We start from the raw sequence: 23,676 nt of genomic DNA, 5'->3' as shown, positions 1-23,676 counted from the left end.
CAAGAGGACATCATTATTACTGAGGATATGGGCGATAATCAGAATATTCAACTACCTCCTGCAACTCTTGTTCCTCGTACTATGTACGATTATGCCAAGCCCATACTGACTGGGGTTGAATTGAGTATTGTGCAACCCACCATTGCTATAGATAATTTTGAGCTGAAGCCAAACACTATTTAGATGGTACAACAGTATGTTTAGTTTGATGGTTTGCAAGATGAAGATCCTAATACTCATTTGGCCAATTTCCTAGAAATTTGCGACACTTTCAAGATAAATGGCGCCACTGATGATGACATTCACTTTCGGTTGTTCCCATTCTCATTGAAAAACAAAGAAAAGTAGTGGTTAAACTCTTTACCACGAGGTTCCATCACTACATGGGCTCAAATGACTGAGAAGTTTTTTCTGAAGTACTTCTCACCAACTAAAATAGCTAAGTTGAGGAATGACATCTCTTCTTTTGTGCAGATCAATTTAAAGATGTTATATGATGCATGGGAGAGATAGAAAGACTTATTGAGAAGGTGCCCTCATCATGGGTTACCTTTATGTTGCAAGTTCAAACCTTCTACAACGACTTGAATCCTTCAACTACGTAGTTAATTGATGCAACAACTGGTGGAACACAGAACAATAAAACACCCAAAGTAGCTTATGAGTTCATAGAAAAGATGGCATTGAATAATTATCAGTGGCAAGTCATGAGGACAAAGCGATGAAACCAGCCAGTGTCTTTAATATAGTTACAGTCACCATGTTATCAAACCAAGTAGAAGTATTAAATAAGAATATTGATGGTTTATATGCTTCTACACAGGTGAATCTGTTGATGAAATGCGATACAAATAGAGGTGGAATGAATAATCCAGAATGCTTACCCTTCGGTCCTAGCACAGAAAATGAACAAGTTAATTATATGGGTAACAATGTCAAACCCCAAAATAACCTTTGTAGTAATAACTATAATGTAGGTTGGAGGAACCATCCCAATTTCTCTTGGGGTGATCAAGGAAATCAAAAAGCACAACAATCTCCAGGCTTCTAGCAACCTTGTCAGAAAGAGAAGAAGCCAAACCTTAAGGAGATCTTGACAAAGTTTATCTCGGTGTCAAAAAGCTGTTTTCAATACACTGAGGCAATACTGAAAAATCAACAAGCATCAATTCAAGGACTCAAAAATTAAATAGGTCAACTTGCTAAATTAAATTCGAAAAGACCACAAGGTAGCTTGCCTAGAAAAACTGAAACTAACCCAAGAGAGCAACTTCACGTAATTACTATTCGAGATGTGGAAGGGTTAGTTGAAACTGAACAAGAACGAAGACACAAAATTATGGCAAACAATGATAAGGTTGAAGAAGGTAAGAATGAGCTAAATCTGATTGTCAAAGAATACAAACTTCGAGTGTCATATCCTAATGCATTGAAGAGAGATCACACGAATGAACAATATGGTAAATTTCTTAAGCTTATTAAAAAATTACACATTAACTTAACGTTTGTTGAAGCTCTTTCGCAGATGTCAAAATATATCAAATTTTTAAAAGAGCTATTAACAAACAAGAGGAAGATAGATGACTCGTCCACTGTGTTGCTCAACACAGTTTGCTAAGCCATTCTCCAAAATAAACTACCCAACAAACTAAAATATCCAGGGAGTTTTAGTATTCCTTGTCTCTTTGGTAGTTTTCATATCCTATAAAATGTTTAAACAACTAGGTCTTGGGAAACCCAAACACACTAGGATGAGTATTCAACTAGCAGATAGAACTATTAAAATATCCGAGGGTTACTATTGATGATGTGATTGTAAAAATTTAGAAATTCATATTCCCCATTGACTTCGTTGTGTTAGATATGGATGAGGATAGTGAGGTACCTTTGATTTTAGGTAGCCCTTTTTTAGCCACTATTAAGACTATCATCTATGTTGGTAAATGTGAACTTGTGCTTTGTGTAGATGACGAAAAGATTATTCTCCAACCATGTGATTCTATGAGAGTCTTTAGGGATCGAGATGATTTTAAATGTTCTGTAAATGTTAGTAACCACATGGCTCAACCTTCTTTGTAGGAAATCCCTCGTGGAAACATGATGGAGCCATGTTTCAGTCAAGGTGACAAAAATAGAACAACTTATGAAGAGCGAATGGTGAAAATCGATCAACTAGATGAACGGTGAACACATGCTAAGGAGAAACCAAAAAAACACGATGAAGAGCCAAAACGATGCCATGACGAGCATGTGAATGGAATAAACCAATTTAAGGTTGGGGAAAAAGTACTGCTAGACAAAACGGATCCACAAATTTACCCTTCAGAGCTTGAGTCAAACGGCTCGAACAAATTTACTGTAACACCCCGAACCCGAGACCATCGCCGGTGTCGGACGCGAGGGGTTAACGAGCCAAGTCCTCTTAAAGCACCGACCAATTTGGCATTTCCAGACAGGCTGGAAAACTGCGTCACTGTCGCCTTAAAAATCATATCTCGAGTTTCAAAACTCAGAAACTGATTCCGTAAATTTTCCCTGAATTTAGACTCATATATCCTTCCATGGATTTATTTCTATAATTTTTGGTCGGGCCAATTGGTACAGTTTATTAGTTAAAGTCACCCATGTTACAGGGATCGACTGCTCTGACCTTCGCGCGTTACAACTTGAATATCTCTCTGTACAGGGCTTTAATACTGGTACCGTTTGTTTCTAATGAAACTAGACTCAAAATGTAATCTGAAGATATAAGGCATGACTCCTAATTCTTTCTGGATAATTTATAGCGAATTTTTAAAGTCGCGACAGGGGACCCAGAAACCGTTCGGGCCCTGTCTCACGATAACTTTAATATCTCTTAACAAGTAACTCCTATGACCGTTTCGTTTCTTCCATATGAAAGTATACTCATCAAGGTTCATTCACATAACTTATTCACTATTTAATACCATTCCTACAATTTTTGGTGATTTTTCAAAACCACACCACTGTTGCTGCCAGCATCTGTTTTCAAGGTAACCTTTACCTATTTCATGATTTCCACGATTCAATTGCCCCTCTTTGCATACATAGCACAAAGTGTGATCATGATTAACCATTCCAATGGCTAATATTCTCAAAACAATTCCATACCCCATAATCATCAACATACAACGATTATAGTATCATACCAAAAACGTATATAAGCCATTTTCGCATGGCTATCCAAGTTTACACAAAACCGAAAGGTACATGACCTTCAACATTAGGGTAGTCCTATACATGCCATTTCAAAGTTCAACCAAAATTATACCAAAATGGAGGCTTTGATAGTGTAGATGACTTCGACTTTAATGATCCCGAATCCGATCGCTAACGAGCAAAATCTATAAAACAGAGAGCCAAAGCAACGGAGTAAGCATTTTTATGCTTAGTAAGTCTCAAGCAATAAAATCAGCTTTAACTAAAGCATTACATTCACATAGCCAAATGAATCATTTCATTAATACACATTCACATAATCATACTTACTTCACACTTCATCATTATATACTTTCACAAGATATCAACCAATTCAATAGCTGAAAACTAATTAGTCGATCGAACGAATGTTACTCAAACATATCGACTTTTCCAATGCACATATAAACATACCTTATCCTTTGGGCTTTTCGAGCGTACTAATTAAATTTATTACAGCAACCAACGCTCACCTCCAGCCCAAGCTTCTTGAATACAACCGGATATAACCACATGCACGAATGCCTTGGTCTTAGCCCGATAGAACGACTTGCACAAATGCCTTGGGTATTAGCCCGGATTTAACAACTTGCACGAATGCCTTGGTCTTAGCCTGATGTAGTCACTAGCACAATTGCCTTCAGGTCTTAACCGGATATAATTACTAGCATAAATGTCTTGGGACTTAGCCGGATATCATTCAATTGCTCATGCACACACATACATCAATAATCATTACACATCCATGTTTCATTTTCGTTACTAAGGCTCAAACACAAACATATCACTAGCATAATCGCCTTGGGACTTAGCCCGGTATCATTCAAATACTCATACACACATAAATCAATAATCATTACACATCCATATTTCATTTCACATAATTCGAGTAGGGTCATTTCTTGAGGACTTACCTCGGATGTTGTCGAACGGCTTCAACGGCTATTCGATCACTTTTTCCTTCCCTTTATCGGATTTAGCTCCTTTTGCTCTTGAGCTTAATGAATACAAGTAGAAGTATTCAATATTTCTATCAATAATGTTTACTAGTAAATCACATTCGGCATCTCATATCATCTCACTTTATTATAATTTATCATTCAACCTTTGAACCAAAACGCCATTATATGGCCACATATACATACATCCATATATTTAAGCTCAAGAATTTTAACATAACATCAAGTGCTCAAATTACTCATGTGGCCGATTACACATGGCCGATTACTCATGTGGCCGATTACTCAAGAGTAGATCTAGCATAATTGAGTGGAGTTGCATGCAATCCTATAAATAGGATGACATAAATCTACAAGATTAAAGTAAAATCTAATAAGAGAATCCATAAATCGAGTTAACGCGACTATAAGGGTTTTAATTAGAAAGAGATTTCAATTAATCAACCTAGAGTTAGTTGTTCTTACTCTCAAAAGAGATATTAGCATAATTTAGGGATTTCTATGGATCAAAATACCAAGTGGATAAATCATTTAATTCAGATTCATAATAATAGGTGAAGTTTAGGTGGATTCTTTCCTGGGCATTGTCTCTCTCATTGGTTATTATTCGATTATTTTCCTGATTTATTTTCTGTTGAGTTCTTAGTTAGATTAATTTAGTAAATTTAGTTTAAAAACAATCACTCTAATTTGTCAGCTAAATAATAGGAAAATAGTAATTACTAATACTTTTAGTCCTGGTGAATACGATATCTCTACTCACCATAGCTATACTATTTATTAATAGGTGCATTTGCATTTGTCATATTTTTATTTAGTTTTGTGACACACTAGACATGCCCATGTATTTCGGCCGTGTGGCCGTGTGTCATACCTAGACCATGTGTTGTTGTCATTCACTTCTCCCATAGCCGTGTATAAGTGCATGTGGGTCATATGGTTGTGTTTCTAGGCTGTGTACCTTCACTCAACCATGTGTTTCATAAGAAAATTGAAAAAAATAGCTCAAATATTCACACAGTTGTGTGTCGTCACCTAAACTGTGTGTTGTTCTCATTCGCATCTACCATGATCGTGTATAAGGGCGTGTGGGTCAGACAATTGTGTTGCAAGGCCGTATGCCATCACTTAGACTACGTATGTCATAAGAAAATTGAAAAAAATTGGCTACAGCACACGGTCCTTGACACGCCCGTGTGTTTAGGATGTGTATACTATGCAACTGTGTTGCCAAGCTGTGTGGTATACCTTATACCGTGTTGTTTGTTTATATACATTTCTCTTTTTTCTCTCTTTTTTTAATAGAAATAAAAGTATTAACATGCAACATAAATAAATGAACTAAAATAAAAATAACCAAATAAATAAAAACACTTGGGTTGCCTCCTTAGAAGAGCTTCTTTAGAGCCTAAGCTCGAATTCCCTTTTCAAGCTCACAGCTAATTCAAATTTTGGAGCTGAAGCTCCTCTCTCTCATTATCAATATCACCACCAAGATAAAGTTTGAGTTGATGATAGTTTACCTTGAATGTGACGTAATCAAGGTGTGTCACGTTAATGGTTCCATATGGGAAGACATTTTGTACCATAAATGGATTCGACCATCTTGACTTAAGCTCATCAAGAAACATTCGTGGATCTAAATTGTCCAACAACACTTTGTCTCCAACTTTGAATTGATTTAGCCTCTTTAAATACACACCATGGTGTTGCTTTGTTGCTTCTTTGAATGTTCTCGAGTTCTCATCAGCCTTTGTTTGTCATTTATCTAATTCATCGAGATGTACCACTCTCTTCACTTGTCCTTGATTTCTATCACCTTGAAAATGATACAATTTTAACACATATTCATGAGTGATTTCCTACAAAGAATGTTGAGTCGCATGATTACTAACATTAATAGAATAACGAGTATCATCTCGCTCATTAGAAACTCTCACACCATCATGTGCTTGAAGAGTAACCTCTTCATCACCTACCTTCAACACATGTTCATCATTGCCCACATCAATAATAGTTCTAGCAATGACTAAAAAGGGTCAACCTAAAAGCATAGGTACCTCAACATCTTTATACATGTCTAATATAACGAGATCAACAAGGAATATGAATTTATCTACTTTAACAAGTACATCCTCAATAATACCCTTAGGATACTTAATTAATCTGCCAACTAATTGAATATTCATCCTAGTTGGTTTTGGTTCCCTGAGACCAAGTTGTTTGAGCATTTTATAAGGCATTAGATTGATACTAGCATCCAAATCAATCAAAGCTTTTTCTACATTTAAGCTACCAATAAAATAATGAATAGTAATACTCCTTAGATCTTTAAGATTGGTGGGTAGTTTGTCTTGGAAAATGGTCGAGCATTCCTTATTGAGCTCCACAATGGATGGTTTGTATAACTTTTATTTGTTAACAATTCCTTTAAAACTTTTATCTATTTAAAACATTCCACATTGATCATCCTTGTCCCTGTAGCATTGCATCGCATTACCGGATTCACCTGTTTACTACAACTCAAGCCATCAATCTTTTTACTCAACGTTTCCACTTGACTCGTCAACATAGTAAACACACCTATATTAAAAAAATCAGCTGCCTTAGTAGGCTTTATTATCATAATTTGCCACTGATAGTTATTCAGTGTCATCATCTCAATCAATTCTTGGGTTGCCTCAACTGTCTTATTATTCAATCTTCTGCCAGTTGTTACATCAATCATCTGCCTAGTCGTGGGATTCAAACCATTGTAAAAGGTTTGAACTAACCACAAAGGTAATCCATGATGAAGACACATTCTTAAAAGATCCTTAAACCTCTCTCATGCATCATACAGTGTCTCGAGATCAAATTGAGAAAAAGAATAGATGTCATTCTTCAATTGAGTTGTTTTGGCTGGTGGAAAATACTTCAAAAAAAATTTTTTAGTCATCTAAGCCTAAGTAGTGATGGAATCCTGTGGAAGTGAATTCAACCACTATTTTACCTTATTCTTTAAAAAGAATAGGAACAACCATAAGCGTATGGCATCATCAATAACGCCATTGATCTTAAACGTGTTGCAGATCTCTAGAAAGTTAGCTAAATGAGTATTCAGATATTCATCTTTCAATCCATCAAATTGAATATACTACTGCACCATCTGAATTGTGTTTGGCTTAATCTCAAAATTGTTAACAACAATAGTCGGTCTAATAATACTCGATTCATCCCAACTAGAGTTGGCTTAACATAGTCATACATAATCTGAGGAGTAGGACGTACAGAAGGTTGTTGATTACCAGGATTATTATCCATCTCCACAATAATGATCTTTTGCTCTTAATTGTCTATTAAAATCTGTTAACCTTGCCTTACTTCTCTAACCTCTCTTCGATTTCTGTGAGCACTTTTTTCGATCTCGCTATCAAAAACGTTGGTTCCAATGAGTTGCCTCTAGTCATAAACCAAAATAACTTGCAAGAATTAAACAAAAGAAAAATTAGAATGAGACAATTAAATTAAAAAATGTATTAAAATAAAAATAAAAATAAAAATAAAAAAGGATAAATTAATATTAATAAAGTTTTCCTAATATCCTAGTACTCGGCAACGTCACTAAAAACTTGATGTGTTACGAACTTAACTAAAAATTTGACTAAGGCAAGTTCACCTATCAATTAACAGTATATCTATAGTGAGCAAAGATATCATTCTCACAAAGACTAAAAGTACTAGTAATTACCGTCTTTCTATTATTTAATCGAATAATTTGAGTGATTGATTAAAACTAAAATTAACTAATTTAATTAGCTAGTGAACACAACAAATAACAAATCAAGAAAATAATCAAGTAATAACCAATAAATGAAACAATACCTAAGAAAGAATTCACCTAGAATTCCTCTATCATTATCAATCTAAATTACGCAATTTTTTTACTTAGCACCTTGATTCGTAGAAATCCTTAAATTATGGTAATATCTCTTTCAAGTATAAGAGTAACTGATCTTAGGTTGATTAATTGGAATTTATTTCTAATTAAAACCCCTATTATTGCATCAACTCGTATTATGGATTCCCCTATTAGATTTGACTCTAATCCAATATATTTATATTGTCCTATTTCTAGGATTGCATGTAACTCCACTCAACTAAGCAAGATCTGCTCTTAAATAAAGTCTATTCAACCACCGATTTAAGCACATCAAACATGGACTAATAATATAGAAATATCAAACTGAGAATTAAGCATACATAATTGAGAACAAGAAACTAAGTACTTATTGCGTCAAAAATAAAAATCAAACGATAGAATCCATCATAGGGTTCATCTTCCCTAAGTATTTAGGAAATTAGTCCATGCTTAAAAATAAAAACATTCAAGACACAATATAACCGAAAGAACTAAAGAAACTCATGATAACTTCTTAAGAGATCAACTGGGAACCTTCAATCTTGACGGAAATCTACTTCAAAGTCGGCTTCAATGGTGTTTTTCAAGTTGTTTTCTTGAATATTCTCTGACGACTCACTCCTATCTTCTTCTTTTTTTCATATATAAGTTTTAGAATGCCCGAAAAACCTAAAAATTGTTATTTTCCTCTATTCGGTGCATAATTCCATGAAATCGACATGGCCTACCACATAGCCATGTGATCCCCACACACTCATGTGGGTCACATAGCTATGTGGTTTAGCCATGTGGAATGGTTCAACCATGTGGCTCTTGCAGCTTGCTCTAGCGCTCTGATTTTTGTTCTTTTTACTCTTGAGTGCTCTATTAAGTATTAAAACATGAATTTAAAGAATTAGAAGTGTAAAATTCACAATTAACATAGAATAATCATCCAAAAACGCATTAAGAATGAGGTTAAAACATGTTACTTTTAGCACTTATCAGAAAAGAACTTGAATAAATGGTTGTTGGCATACTTTTTAGTATTTTATATATTTTAATTTAATAACATTTTTAATTTTATATCATTATTTTTACATTTAAAATATATAAAATTAAAAATATATATTTATAAAAATATTAGAAATATTAGTTGAGACTAGAAAGAACCTGCACAACTCTTTATCTAAATACATTAGAATCGGACAACTATTTGTCTAGATTCATTCTAGACATGTTTTTGAGTAATTTATTACATAAATTAGTTGTATATTTATATTATTATTTACTTGAGTTGGTGTCACGAGTCAATTGAATACCAACTCGGTTGTGAAAAATATGAAAATGTCCTTCCATAATTAAAATAAGTTATATTATTCGAGGTTACTTTAGTCTTTTATTATTTAAGTCATTGGTGAATTGGTATCACAAGTCAACTAAACACCAACTCGGTTTATTATTACAAAAATTAAATATTGATAGTTAAATGTAGTTTATAAATGAAATATGGAAAACCCATATTTCTGAACAAAGAGCTAATTTCAGAAGAGCTCTTACAAAATTTTCACAATTCTTAGTTGAAAAAACAACTAAAGAAAATGAAGCTCATGATTTATTATTAAAATCTATTTTATATAGATATTGGTATGAGTTTGAAATAGAATATATAGATATTAAGGAGATAAACAATCTTCTTGATATATTTCAGATTTTATTAATAAAGGGACAAATAGTCCTATCATGAATAAAATGTTTAGATTATGTCTATATAATAAAGCTAGAAAAATATTACCAGTAGAATTTTTTCAAAATAAATGGAGTTATTTGCAACCAACAAACTCAATTTAAAAATACTTTTTAGAATATTTCTTACAAGCATATGTTTTTTATAAATAATATAGATGAAAATTTTCCTACTATTAAATTTAGACTTGATCATGAACCATTTGATATATAAGTATTGAATAGGGTTTTGTTAAATAAATAGTAGTTCAAAATTTTTCTTTTCATTTATTAAAAGATTTTCCTGCAATTATTAAGTCTATATTATCACAAAAAGTAACTCAAGATGATTTTTTCTACTATTTTTATATTCAAATAAGTAGCCTTATTGGTCTTATTGAAAGAGAAAGATTTTATCAGCCATATCAAATTTGGATTATTCAAAGAATGATTGGAAGCCCCAAGTTATTAGCTGTCAAAGAAGATAAAGAACACTTGACAAAAAATATTGACAAGTGTTATAATAATTTTAATTATTATCAGACCCAAGCAGGGATTGATTTAATGTCAACAGCTCAACATGTTCTTCTACATCGGACTTATAAATTGATGGCTGATGGAAGAAGAATAGTAGCAGATGAAACTGGAACTATCCAGAATAATAGAGACGAAGAATCCATATAACTATTAAAAAAGATAGCTGATATGGAGATTGATGATTTCCCATCATAAATAATAGAGGAAATCAGAAATACGTGGGAGCTTTGGAACTCGCCAAAATTGTCACAAGATTCATTATATCTAGATGAAATAGAATTAATGAATCTAGATAATATCCAAGAAGGATAAGCCAAAGCAGGCCAGCCACGTGGAGAAATAATGTCCAAGAAACACTAATGGACAAAAAAAAAGATAACTTGAAGAAAAATGCATCAAAAAAAGTTGCAACGTGGAAGATAAATGATGTGACAAGACTATGCAACGTGGAAACAACTATGTTGATGATAAGACAGGATCATTATTAGAAACACTATGCAGATTGAAGAACCAATAAAAATAATTTTTTTAATTTTTTAACTATTTTTTATAAGATTAAAAAATAAAATAAATTATCTTAAGGGAATAAGGGATGCGGAAGAAGAAGGATTATATTATTACAAAGGAAAGTTTACAAAAGAAAGTTTACAATGAGAGGATATTTGGAAAGTAAAAGTTTTTAAAACTATTTTTGGATTTTGATATCGATGCCTTGTTTAGGCTATATACATTTCTCTTTATAGTAAAATTTCTAAACTCTATTTAATTTTTCTTCAATCCTGCACAGTGTTTCTGATAAAGATCCTATCTTGTCATCAACATAGTTGTTTCCACGTTGCATAGTCTTGTCACATCATTTGTCTTCCACGTTGCAGCCTTTTCTGATGTCTTTTTCTTTAAGTTAATAATCAATAATTTATGATTTTTTGTATTCAATAAAATTAAACAACTAAAGACAAATCATTGGTTGTTTAAAAAATTTTATATTTATTAAATATAGAATCTATTCATCTTTGGAAGATTTGAGGTGCATTACATTCCAAATGGCATTACTCTCCATTGATAATAACCATTAGGTGCACTAAAAGCTGTTAAAGGTTTAGATTCATCAGTTAGCATTATTTGCCAAAATCCCGATTTACAATAAATTTACTAAAATATTTTGCTTGTTTAGCTTGATTAATTAAAGCATCCTTTCTTGGAATAAAATATCCATCAAAAATAATATTTTGATTTAATCTTTTATAATTAATTACTATCCTAGCTTTTCTTCTTTTTATTTCAAATAGTTTATTACCATAAAAGTAGGACTAGAATGTGGACTACTAGTTTTTTCTATTAATCATTTTTCTAATAATTCTTTGATTTGTATATCAAATTCATCTATATCCTGTTTAGTATAGATCATAGGTTTTACTATAATGATTTTTTTGAGATTTCCAATTTTGTTTCACAATATCTAGGACTATTCTGCCATAATTTTAATGGTTCTTCACTAAAATTATCAACCAATGATCTGTTTCTAGTTGTTTAATCTGTTCTTTTCTTGGTGGTGTAAAATTTTTATCACACACAAATTTATGATTTTCTACTAAAGGTATTTCTACATAAGTCTTTTCGTAGATAATATTATTAAATTTTATCTATAGAAAATGGTAAATCTTGATATATAAAATTATTTCCTAATAATATGTCCCTATGCATTTCAGGAAAACATAATATTTTAGGAATAACAAATCTAACATTATTTATGTAGATTTGTATATTTCTAGCCTTAAATCCCATTATGGTTTCATTACCATCTATTCCTATGGCTCTAATTGGATTTTTCATTAGTTCCCATTTTCTACAAGAATGTCATTTTTCTACAACTATTGGTGGTAGCTCCAGTATCTAATAAAGTGTGTAAAGAATATGTTTTATATTCTCTAAATTGAAATGTAATTCTAATATATGTATAATATTTTCTTGGTTGAAAATTTAAAATGTAATAACATCACTATTTTCAATTTTCATCTGTTGAATAATTGTTGAGGTTTGAATTTCTTCCATTCTAGTGTTTCTAGAATTTCTACTAGATTTAGTTGGAAAAATAGGTATTTGAACTGTTTTCATTCCTATTATTGTTGAACTTGTATTTATATTATCCTCGTCTTTCTCTGTTTGAGTATTTGAGGGTAAAACTAAATTATCATTTGTATTTGTTATAGTATTATTTTTAAAATATAATCTATCTCTTAACGACATATATTCTATAGTACTTACATGTTTTGAAGTACTAGCACCACTTATTCTATCTATCATCCAGTTTCTTGGTATTGATACATCCTTTAAATGTAATAATTTTGGTTGAATTTCTGTAGTAAATTTATTAGGTTCAAAAAGCTCAATAATTTTATTATTTATTTATTTAATTTCTACTTCTACAGTATTAGTATATTCATTAATAGAAGTTCAACTTATTGCTAGTGTAACACCCCGTACCCGAGACCGTTGCAGGAGTCAGACACGAGGGGTTCGCAGACTTAAATCACTTATTGCACAGTCCATTTTAAATTTTCAGACGAGCTGGCTAACTGCGTCACTGTCACCTTAAAAATCATATCTCGAGTTCCAAAAGTCGAAAACCAGTTCCGTAAATTTTTCCTGAAACTAGACTCATATATCCATCTACAAATTTTTTTCTAGAATTTTTGGTTGAGCCAATTAGTACAGTTTATTAGTTAAAGTCTCCCCTGTTTCAGGGTTCGACCACACTGTCCTTCAGTCATTACGACTTGGATATCTCCCTGTACAGGGCTTCAATACTGATGTAGTTTGTTTCTATAGAAACTAGACTCGAAAAGGAATCTGTACATATATGGAACAACTTCTAATTATCTCTGGTTAATTTATAATGAATTTCCAAAGTCGGAACAGGGAATCCAGAAACCGTCCTGGCCCTGTTTCGCGAAAACTTAAATATCTCCTAATATACTGTTCATATGATCATTTCGTTACTTTCCTATGAAAATAGATTCATCAAGGTTAGATTACATAATTTATTCACTATTTAATTCCATTCCTACTATTTTTAGTGATTTTTCACATCCACGTCACTGCTGCTATCAGCATCCATTTTTAAGGTAGACTTTACCTATTACATAGTTTCCATGCCTCTTAATGAACATGTACATTCAAGATGACTATAACATTATGCTCAAAACGTATATAAGCCATTTTCGCATGGCTATCCAAAGTTTTACATACCAAAGTTCAAACAAAACATAATAGCCTATACATGCCGAAATGTTCTCTTAGACTAACTAGGAAAAAAATACCAAAAAGTTGCAAGCTGGTGTGATGACTTCGACGATGGTCTCGAGCACACAAAAATGGATCAAAGGAACCTAAACAAGTGACAAATAAACACACCGAATGAGTATATAACTCAGTAAGTCATAAGCATTACACTACTGTCCATTTATAAAATATCATAAAAGAAATCAAATAATGCAAGATTAGGTACTCCATCCATACCGACTATGCCATAATTTCACGCACATTTATGATTACATGCTCTCAACTAGCCAAGCCTCCATTGACATCTCGTATGATATTCGATATGATATTTGATGCATCTCCATACATCATTTTATTTTCATTTAGATTATACTAATAATAGCATTTCATCTACTCCACAATAATATTATGTTCCTACTTCAAATATAATCACCACATAGGTTCAAGACTTACCAAGCTCAGTTCCACATATAAACATAACATCTATTCCTTATGAACTCAAAATATCTACTCGTTCCACTGTCTATGATCTACTCGATAAAGTCGCACACTTAACGTTAATGATTATTCAAAAATATACAGTAAGTCCGCACACTTAGTGCTTAATATTCAAACTCGCACACTTAGTGCTATACAATTCAAACTCGCACACTTAGTGCTATACAATTAAACTCGCACACTTAGTGCCAATCTCATTATAGTAAACGTTTATACCCGCACACTTAGTGCCAAAATCAGCAACTCAATACATCTCACTTCTTTTTTTACACTCGATAAATTTTGTCACTTCATGCATTTATATATCATTCCATTCGGCATAAGTACATAGGTATTATGATTATTTATATCAATACAAAATATATGCTTAATAACTTACCTTGTGTTGGGTAAAACGGTTCTAACTCGGCTACTCGATGTTCTTTCCTTTGCCTTTGCTTGATTCTCCTCCTTTAACTTCTTGAGCTTAATCAACAAATTAACTAGTTTAACCGTCTTGCTAAATATTTATATCAAAATATTAATGATTTCATATCATAGGAGATACATGACTAATTCTTATCTTCCTACCATATGTTTTTGAGCTATTCGACTAATAACCATATGTTATCGCCCTACTATCAATAATCCAATCACACATGCATATATATATATATATGGCCGAATGTGCAAAGCTTAGACTCAACATCACCTATGCTCTTAATTTGATGGCCGAATATGCATACATATATATATGATATCAACTATACTATCATCTTTAATTCACCTAAACACAAAATTTCATCTCATGAACACTTGACTGAATTCTTCCTAATCTAGCATGGCTTCACATATATTTGTAACATCCTACAAATCCACATATACCACATTTCTACATAAATTTTCTTTTACTTTTCCACTACTTCCATTCACAACATCAAAAGCACCATACACATGTATCATTACAAAGCTTCACACTTAGCATGCAAATGACATCAACACAAATCCACCTTAGCCGAAACTTAACTCATCTTCATGCCTTATCACCACAACATCAAACATCAACCAAGAAGACAACACCCATGGCCAAATATCATCTCCATCCCATAGCAAAGATTTAAACCATGGGCTAGGTAGAACTCAAACTAACAACTAAAAACATGCATGAATCTCATGGACAACATCAAACATACCTTAGTCTAGCAAACTACCATAGCTGATTTTCTCAAGCTCTTCCCCCCCTTCTTCTTAGAACATTCGGCCAAGGAAAAAAAATGTGAAAGGATGGACACTTTTTTTTCCTTTGTTTTCATCATATTCCTCTTTTTTCATTATTTTATTCTTTCTAACATAACCACTAACCCAACATGTTTGCAACATGTTTCCACTCATAGCATGGCCGGCCACCATGCTTAAATTTTGGGTAAATTGACATGCAAACCCATTATTTTCATAACATGCATTAATAGACCACTTTACATTTGCCTAGCACATTTCTAAATTTTCTCACATAAGTCCTATTTGATAAAATTCACTTACAATTAACAAAATCCAAACATGAAATTTTCACACATGCATATGTACATATAATGAGCATCAACTATGACGGTTATTTTTTTTTTTTGACTCGGTTAGAGTCAATTTAGGGCTGTCACAGCTAGATCTTCTGCTAAATAATTTATTTCAGAATCTTTTGTCTGAATTCTTAAACATAAACACTCTTCTATTAGAGGATCTGTAATAGATATAAAGTAATTTGGTTTAACTTTAAAACCTATTACGCTAGTACGTAAATTAGATTGAATACCTCCAATAAGTGATTTTATTGGATTTTCAAATCTTTTATCTAATAAAACTGCTATTATAGGAATATCATGTCCTTTTCTAAATAAAGCTCTAATTGTTATCTTAATTATACCTAAATGTATATATCTTACTTGAGGATATTTCTTCCTAATTCTTTTAATTTTATTTTAGTAAATAATGGAATTTCATTAATCCATCTCTAGTATCTTTAGCATTGTATTGCCACTAATTTTTCTATGTCTCTTTGACTCCATATCTTGAATTTAGAAATTTTATATATTTATTCTTTAGAAATATGATTTTATTTATTTTTCTATCATTTCATCGAAAAGTCTTTTTCTTATCCGATTAAATTACCTAATTTTATATTTTGTTATTCGATTTAGGAATTTCTTCTAATTGGTTTTAGAACTACTTCCTACATTAAATATAAATATATATTCTTCATTATTTGAATTAGAGTCATTTACGATATTAATTCATATAATATTTCTTCGATTTATTTCCTCTTCTAAGCATATTTCTAAATCTTGTCCTTCAAGTGTTTTAATCATTTTCTTTGCATTTTTCCTTTGTTAGGACACTTTGTTGCTATATGGCCTTTTTCATCACATATAAAACATTTATATATATTTTTTAGATTTTTTAGAAGTTTTCTTCTAACAAATTTTTCTTTTATTATTATAACCAGTATATTTTTATTTCCTGGTTTCCATCTAACTAATTTATATCTTCTATTTTTTAATAAAATGATGCTTGTGGAGATATTGTAACAAATCCTTGATTAGGATTTATTGTCTTCACTTTGTTGGGTTTTTTATGGACAATAGTCCATTCTTCTACTTGTTCTAGTGGTTTTTTACCTCTATCCATAGGGCTTGCTAAGATAATCAGCAAGAGTATTATCAGTGCCTTTCACATATAAAAGTTCAAAATTAAAAGTACATATTTCATTATACCATCTAATTCTCCTAGGTATAGTTTCTAAACTGTTATTAGTAAGAAATTATTTAACTGCTTGATTATCAGTTTTTATAATAAAATTTTCAGATGCCAAATATATAAGAAAAGTCTTTATTCCTTTTTTTAATAGCTAATAATTCTTTTTCATATATGGCATAATTAATTTCATTTGGTTTAAATTTTCCTGAACTATATCCACATATTAATTCTTCATTTTTAACTGTTTTAGCTTTTAAAATACATCCCCAATAATTTTGTGATGCATCTTTCTAAAATTAATTTATCACCTTATTTAGGTAAATAAACCTTTAGGGTATAATTTATTTTTGATTTTATATTTTTATAATTTTTGAATCTTTTTAGACCGGATAAAAGGTTTATCCTTTTTAATTTTTCATATAACTTACCTACTTTTTCAGATAAGTTAGGAAAGAAATTTCTTCCATAATTAACTATTCCTAAAAATTGTTGAAGTTGTTTTTATTTTAATATTTTCAAGAAATTCTTTTATTTTTATAATAATATAATCTTGTAATTTAAGACCATTTGCTTGATAAATTTAATCTTAAAATTATAAAAATAAAAATTATTTTATATATATTTTTATTAGTAGTAGTTAAAAAACTAATTTTTAACTATTTTTAACTAATTTATATTATATATTCCATCTTGAGCCACATTTCTTTTATTTAAATCATCAATCTTATGTGGTATAGGTTGACTAGATGACTCCCCTGGATATTCAATTTTAATTTCATTAGTAGCTATATTTTCGGTTTGAGTACCAAAAATTCTAGTTATATTTTCAACTTTTTCAAAATCTTTATTTAAAGCTCTCAGATAATCATTGTTTTGAATATCTGACTCTATTTTTCTTTTTCCATAAGGATTTGTTTCTTCAGTATCCATTGGTTCTGGAATTTCTATATTTTCTTCTTCATCTGTTGAAGTATTTTCTTCATCAGATTTATAACTAGTAACCTTTAAATCTTCTTGATTATCGAATTACTAGAACTACTACATCTATAGTGTCATAATTTAATATATAATGATAATTAAAAAAGTAAATAAGTCTTTACGTTTTTCATAAAGTTGTTCTATTAATTTTAAATACTTTACTCTTTCATTTTATATCTGTACTTTTAGTAAATTTAAATTTCCAATGTTCTATAAGTTCTTTATAAGATTGGAAATCATATTTTTGTTGATTTAGTATATTTTCTTTTTTGTTTTCAAGATTCTTATTTCTATGGAAAATACAAAATGTCCTTCTATAATTAAAATAAGTTATATTATGTGGGGTATTTTAGTCTTTTATTTTAACCAAAACCAATAAAAATATGCATGTTGTGGGATTTGAAGCGACATCTATCGTTTTATTATTTATTGTATGTTATTTTTAAACACAACTCTATGTTCTAAATATGTTATTTTCAGACGCATACGCATGTGATAGAATTTCTAATTATAATTTAATATAAACACATAATATTATTTATATAAACATATAAATAATATTATATTTTCCTTTTCATAATATATAATTTATATTTATTTGTATGTATTTGAAGGTCAAATTGATAGAATTTGTAAATGTGAAGGGTTAAATTTATTGAATTATTTAGAACTAGGATCAAATGGATAGAATTTGCAAGTATGGAGTAAATGTGTTATTATACTAAGGAGAAAAAATGTCATATTATTACTTCCGTTAACCATGTAATGAAGAGCGGCCAAAATAGAAACGATCTAGAACGTAAATGACTAAAATAGAAATGATCTAAAACGTTAGTGACTAAATTGAAAATTTTCATAATTAGATGACCAAAGTAGAAACACGTTAATAGTTGGTTGATTAATTCTATAGTTTACCATTTTTAGCTTAAATGTCAAAATAACCCTTAGTAAAAAATAAAGAAAAAATCAATTAACCCTTTTAAAAAAAGTGCCAGTCTTCAATTATCAAATAAACAATCAATTAAGCCTTTTAAAAATTGTCAGATGACACCAATTTAACTGTTAACAGTGTAGATGTAACAAATGATACTAACCTACCGTGTCACAACAACAACAAAAATTATAAAAAAATATTTTAAAATTAATAAAAATATATACATCTAAGATATAAAAAATTTTAAAATAATTATTTATTATCATTTTCATGAAAACATGGTTAAAGATATAGGCTAAATCTTCATAACTCTGAGATCACAGAGTGTGGAATTGACACAGCTATAGCAAACATATGAAGTCTCCTTTGCACAGCCCAAGAGAGTGTCAAGCTTGGTACTTCATTATGTTTGTTACAAGGTGAAGGCTTTTTCCTTATGTAAGGTACCGTTCGTTGTGAAATTACCAGAGTTGTCATAGCACATATAATTTTGGTAGAAGGTTATAGTATTCATGGCTGTAAGCAAATGGGTGACAAGACAACCCAGAACATTAACCAACATCACAGAAATTCTCGCTTTCCAATGATTTTGTTTACTTTTTTAACTTGTCTTAACTCAAAATATACTGTTTCAATTAACATAAGTATGCTACACAAATACCCCTCATTTTAGTGGTTACATGCATTGCTACAGGCTTGGAGATATTGGAAGGAGAGGACGCCACTGGAGATGATGGATCCAAGCTTAAGAGATTCTTATGTGAGTGATGAAGTCATTGGGCGCATTCAGACTGGATTGGTCTGCGCCATCCGAAGTCAAGGTCGATAATGGCAAGAATAGTTCTGATGCTTCGCAGTTCTGCTATTACTTTACCAGCACCACAACAACCGGCCCTCTTTTTTGGTACTAAGACAAGAGGAAGCACTTCAATTGCAGAGATGGTGTTGAATCCAATCTTTTGAAAAGAAAACGAAACAGACTGTTTCTTTCGTGAATTCTAAGTGTTCTAATTTGAACCTTTTTTTTTTTCTTTTTTATGATTACTATGTAAGAGAAAATATGTTATGGAAGTACAAAGTACCATCTTCAAGATTCAATGACGATCTAGTTCAGAAACCAAAGCCTAATTGACAGAGACTTGGACGGTTTCTCTTTTAGATTGATTAGAGAAGGATGATGACTTCGACTTCGTTTCTGTCTCCCTGATGGAATGCATAGACAATGGAGGTGCCGATGGCACTGGAAGAGAGATGGAATAGCTACTAAACATGAGAACCGCAGAGGCCATGGTTGGTCTACAAGCAGTATCTTCTTGAACACAAAGCAACCCAAGCTGGATACATCTCGTTATTTCACTTCTCGAGCCATCCCTCAGAATTGGATCTACAACTTCCAAAGCAGTCCCTTCATTCCAGTTTCTCCATGCCTGCAAAAATTGAGGAATATGAACTTACATTGTGTTTTAGCAATTTCTGGTCCGGTTATACGATAACCACAGTACACAGCTTACATGGGTAAGCAGAGAGTCTCCCACTTCTCGGTTGGTGAAGCTATTGATTTTTTGACCACTAATGATTTCCAAAACCAACACTCCGAAGCCATAAACATCAGATTTAACTGAATAGTCCACGCAATGCACACTCTGGAGCCATGTATCCACTGCAGACAAATGAATAATAAAATGAATTTGTATGGTTGCTAAAACTAAGCTCTGGATGAGATGCTAATGATTGGGATCTTTGAGTTTTTGACTCAAACCTTAAAGAAGTAACATAAAACAACAGATCCTTCTTAATACTTACTAGGTCCCTACGATTTTGCTTGTATCCGCTTGACTTTGCTCAAGCGCAACAATTTCGCCATTCCAAAATCTGAGATTTTAGGATTCAACTCTTCATCTAACAATATGTTGGCTGGTTTTAAGTCGTGATGGATGATTCGGTACTGAGAATCTTCGTGAAGATAAAGAAGTCCCTTGGCTATTCCCTTTATAATTTTGTACCTCTTCTCCCAATTTAGTTGTAAAGACTTTACTGGATCTGCAAAATTCAAGAAGTTCTAAGACTAAAATGCACATTCAGAATTCAAAATGTCTCTACTCATGTCATCAGTCATGAACAAAATAGTAATAACCAGAGATTTGCAACTTTTCTCCAATATAACACGGCTTGAAATGTATTCTATCGAGACAGGCAACCTAAAAAATCAAAAGGAATTCAATAAGTGTATTTTAAAAGGATTGAAACAATACCGAATATAAAGCTGTCAAGACTTGAATTAGGCAGAAACTCATAGATGAGAACCCTTTCCTTTTTGTTCAAAGCTAAAACCAAGAAGCCGAACCAAATTCCTGTGTTGAAGCTTTGCCAATAATATCACTTCATTCTTGAATTCTTGTTCTCCTTGTCCGGAATTTTCAGACAGCCTCTTTATAGCTACTTTTCTTCCGTCTTCAAGCTGACCCTGATTGTATTTGGACCAAAGAAGGATGACGGAAAGCAATCACGTCCATACATTCAATCATTCTTTTTCTTCTTTCGAGATATAGGAGATTTTCATATACCAAAATATTAAGTTACCTTATAAACATAACCAAATCCACCTTGTCCGAGCATGTTTGCATCCGAGAAGTTTTCTGTTGCAACTCTTACTGCATTAAAGTTAAATTGAAACGGTTCCGCATGGTTCTTGTTAACTGCAGGAAAACAAGGAATCAATTAAGTTATAAATAAATGAAAAGGAGAGGAAAGCACTTGCAAGTTTTTGCTAAATGGCTTCAACTTTCAAAGCTACTTCACGCTTATCGTATCAAGTTGTTTTTGTTATTGTTCGATTAAAATACTCGGTATATAAGTTCTAAAGAAATCTAAAATCATGCTTAAACATTGCACGGGGTTAATTTTGTGAAGGAGTCAAGTTAGGACTATAGAAAAGAAACTCAAAGACCAACTTACTTTGATCATCCTGTTTTCTTTTCTTGTTCCTTTTAAGGAGAATAACAGCTGCAAGTGTGACAATTACTACCACGAAGATGATAATTGGAACGATTATAATGAGTAGGGTATGGGATGAATGGCCTCCGTCCCCTGCACGAGCAACAACTTTTCATTAACATCGATTTCTTCCTGAAACGAGGATGCTATCTAGCAGATCGGTACTCACCTTTTTTTGCTTGCAGAGTTCACTGAAAGTGGTGGAGGAGATAAGGATGGGGCTGTAGTAGAAGCATTGGATATATAGAAGGGATACAAATCCCATCTGAACCAACAGTTAGGCTTCTGAACATAACCTCCCTGCTTCCCATGGCAACAGCTTTCATAGTTACTCACGGATTGCCTTAGGCAGGAATCGCAATCCTTGTGTGATAAATCTGGAGTGCACTGCATAAGTGTATGCATCGTTCGGAATGTTGTAAAATCTGCTTCCCCAGTTGCATACTTAAGAGTAGAAGAGCCGCTGGAAGCCTTTCTCACCACTCTGTCCATCAAACTCTCCCAAATAGTATCAAATTGAGTTAAGTTGGATGTGATGCTGGCCGTATTGTAGCCTGCATCAGTGGGTTCTACCTCCAGGATTCCGAAAAAGGGGCGATTTGCATAGCGTATAAAACATTTGAGCTCACTGGCCCATAAAAGGGCTTCTTTCTGGTTGTCACAGCTAACAATGAGATCGTGGGTTGAGGAATTGACACATCTATAACAATCGTCCGGAGTAGAATATCCTCTGCATACACCAAGAGCGTAAACATTGTCGGAGTTTTGGCCAATACTGGCAGTAAAGAAACCACTTTTTGCAGAGACATTAGACGGGAGAGAAGCGAGAATAAGGTCCCGGTTTTTGCCATATGTGCTATTTGTGATGAAATTACCAGTGTCATTGCATTTTGGCGTTGGGGCAGCGTCAACAAGACAGATGCCCATAAGCAGAGAGGAGAAAAATGAAGAAAGAGCTTTAAGTGTAACCCACATTTTTGAAGCAAGAAACCAAAAACAAAAAAAAACAAGGGAAGTGGGAAGTTTTAATCCAGAATTTTCATTGATAGAGATGGGAGCTTTCGGCTTTCTGTTTCCCTCCGCGTCGTGAGTTGGAGAAAAAGTCAAAGGATGCTACTCCATGTTTCTTCCTGTAGAAAGTTGAAGTTGACAGTTGATGAGACAAAGGAACTTGATTTTCGGGTTATCTTTTGACGTTTTTTCAGAAAAATAATCTTATAATATTAAAAAATCATGAGTGTTATTGGGTGCAGTCACTTCCCAAGATGACCCGTACATCATTCAATTATTAATTAATGATTAGTTAAAAAATAATATTTTTATATTGACACTTTTAAGATAATACTTGTATGATTTTGTAAGATACTCGTATTTTTATGAGTATTCTCAAAATAAAAATAAAATATTTTAATTTTGTTAATAATTTTATAAGTACGTATAGAATTTTTTATTTTATTTTTTGGTGCAATCTCCTTTTTTGAAGGCATCAACTTTTAATAAATTATTTTTAGTGTCAACTTTAGATGCCGCGGCATTAATATATATTTTTTTGTATTATCTCTTCTCATGGAATCACCAAAATAATTAAAAAAAATTCTTAGTCTCCCCTCCAGATATGGTGACACTAGTATTTTTTTTTTTTTGCTTTTCGATGTCGACTTCTCCTATTTCTTTTGTGCCTACTTCAGATGTGGCGACACCAGTAATTTATTTTTTTTACTTTTTCGGTGTCGCTACTTCATGTGAAGTTACCAAAATTAGTAAAACAAATTTTAATGGTCTCTACTCCAGATGTGATGGCAACGATAATTTTTTTTTTACTTTTTTAATGTTGTCTCCTTTTGTGGAGACACCCAATTAAGTAAAAATAAATTCCCTAGGGTCTACTCCAAATGTGGCGGCACTAGGGGTGAGCAAAACTCGATTTGACTCAAAAAATAAAA

The 23,676-nt window shown here is 32.1% G+C and overlaps 2 non-coding genes and 1 pseudogene across 2 annotated transcripts; 1 reads left to right on the top strand and 2 right to left on the bottom strand.

Annotated features, from left to right (window-relative positions):
- Positions 1-441: 441 nt before the first annotated feature.
- LOC128294858 (small nucleolar RNA R71) lies at positions 442-548 on the bottom strand. Its single transcript, XR_008285164.1, has one exon. It is a non-coding gene; the product is annotated as a small nucleolar RNA R71 (small nucleolar RNA).
- Positions 549-6,961: 6,413 nt separating this feature from the next.
- On the top strand, positions 6,962-7,067 carry LOC128294477 (small nucleolar RNA R71). Its single transcript, XR_008284787.1, has one exon. It is a non-coding gene; the product is annotated as a small nucleolar RNA R71 (small nucleolar RNA).
- A 12,242-nt stretch (positions 7,068-19,309) lies between these two features.
- Positions 19,310-22,922, bottom strand: LOC108485314 (cysteine-rich receptor-like protein kinase 34; annotated as a pseudogene).
- Positions 22,923-23,676: the final 754 nt, after the last annotated feature.

Source organism: Gossypium arboreum, chromosome 6, assembly GCF_025698485.1.
Source record: "Gossypium arboreum isolate Shixiya-1 chromosome 6, ASM2569848v2, whole genome shotgun sequence".
In the NCBI taxonomy this organism is placed as follows: domain Eukaryota; kingdom Viridiplantae; phylum Streptophyta; class Magnoliopsida; order Malvales; family Malvaceae; genus Gossypium; species Gossypium arboreum.
The sequence above is the reverse complement of the archived record's forward strand: the minus strand, read 5'-3'. Positions and strand labels throughout refer to the sequence as shown.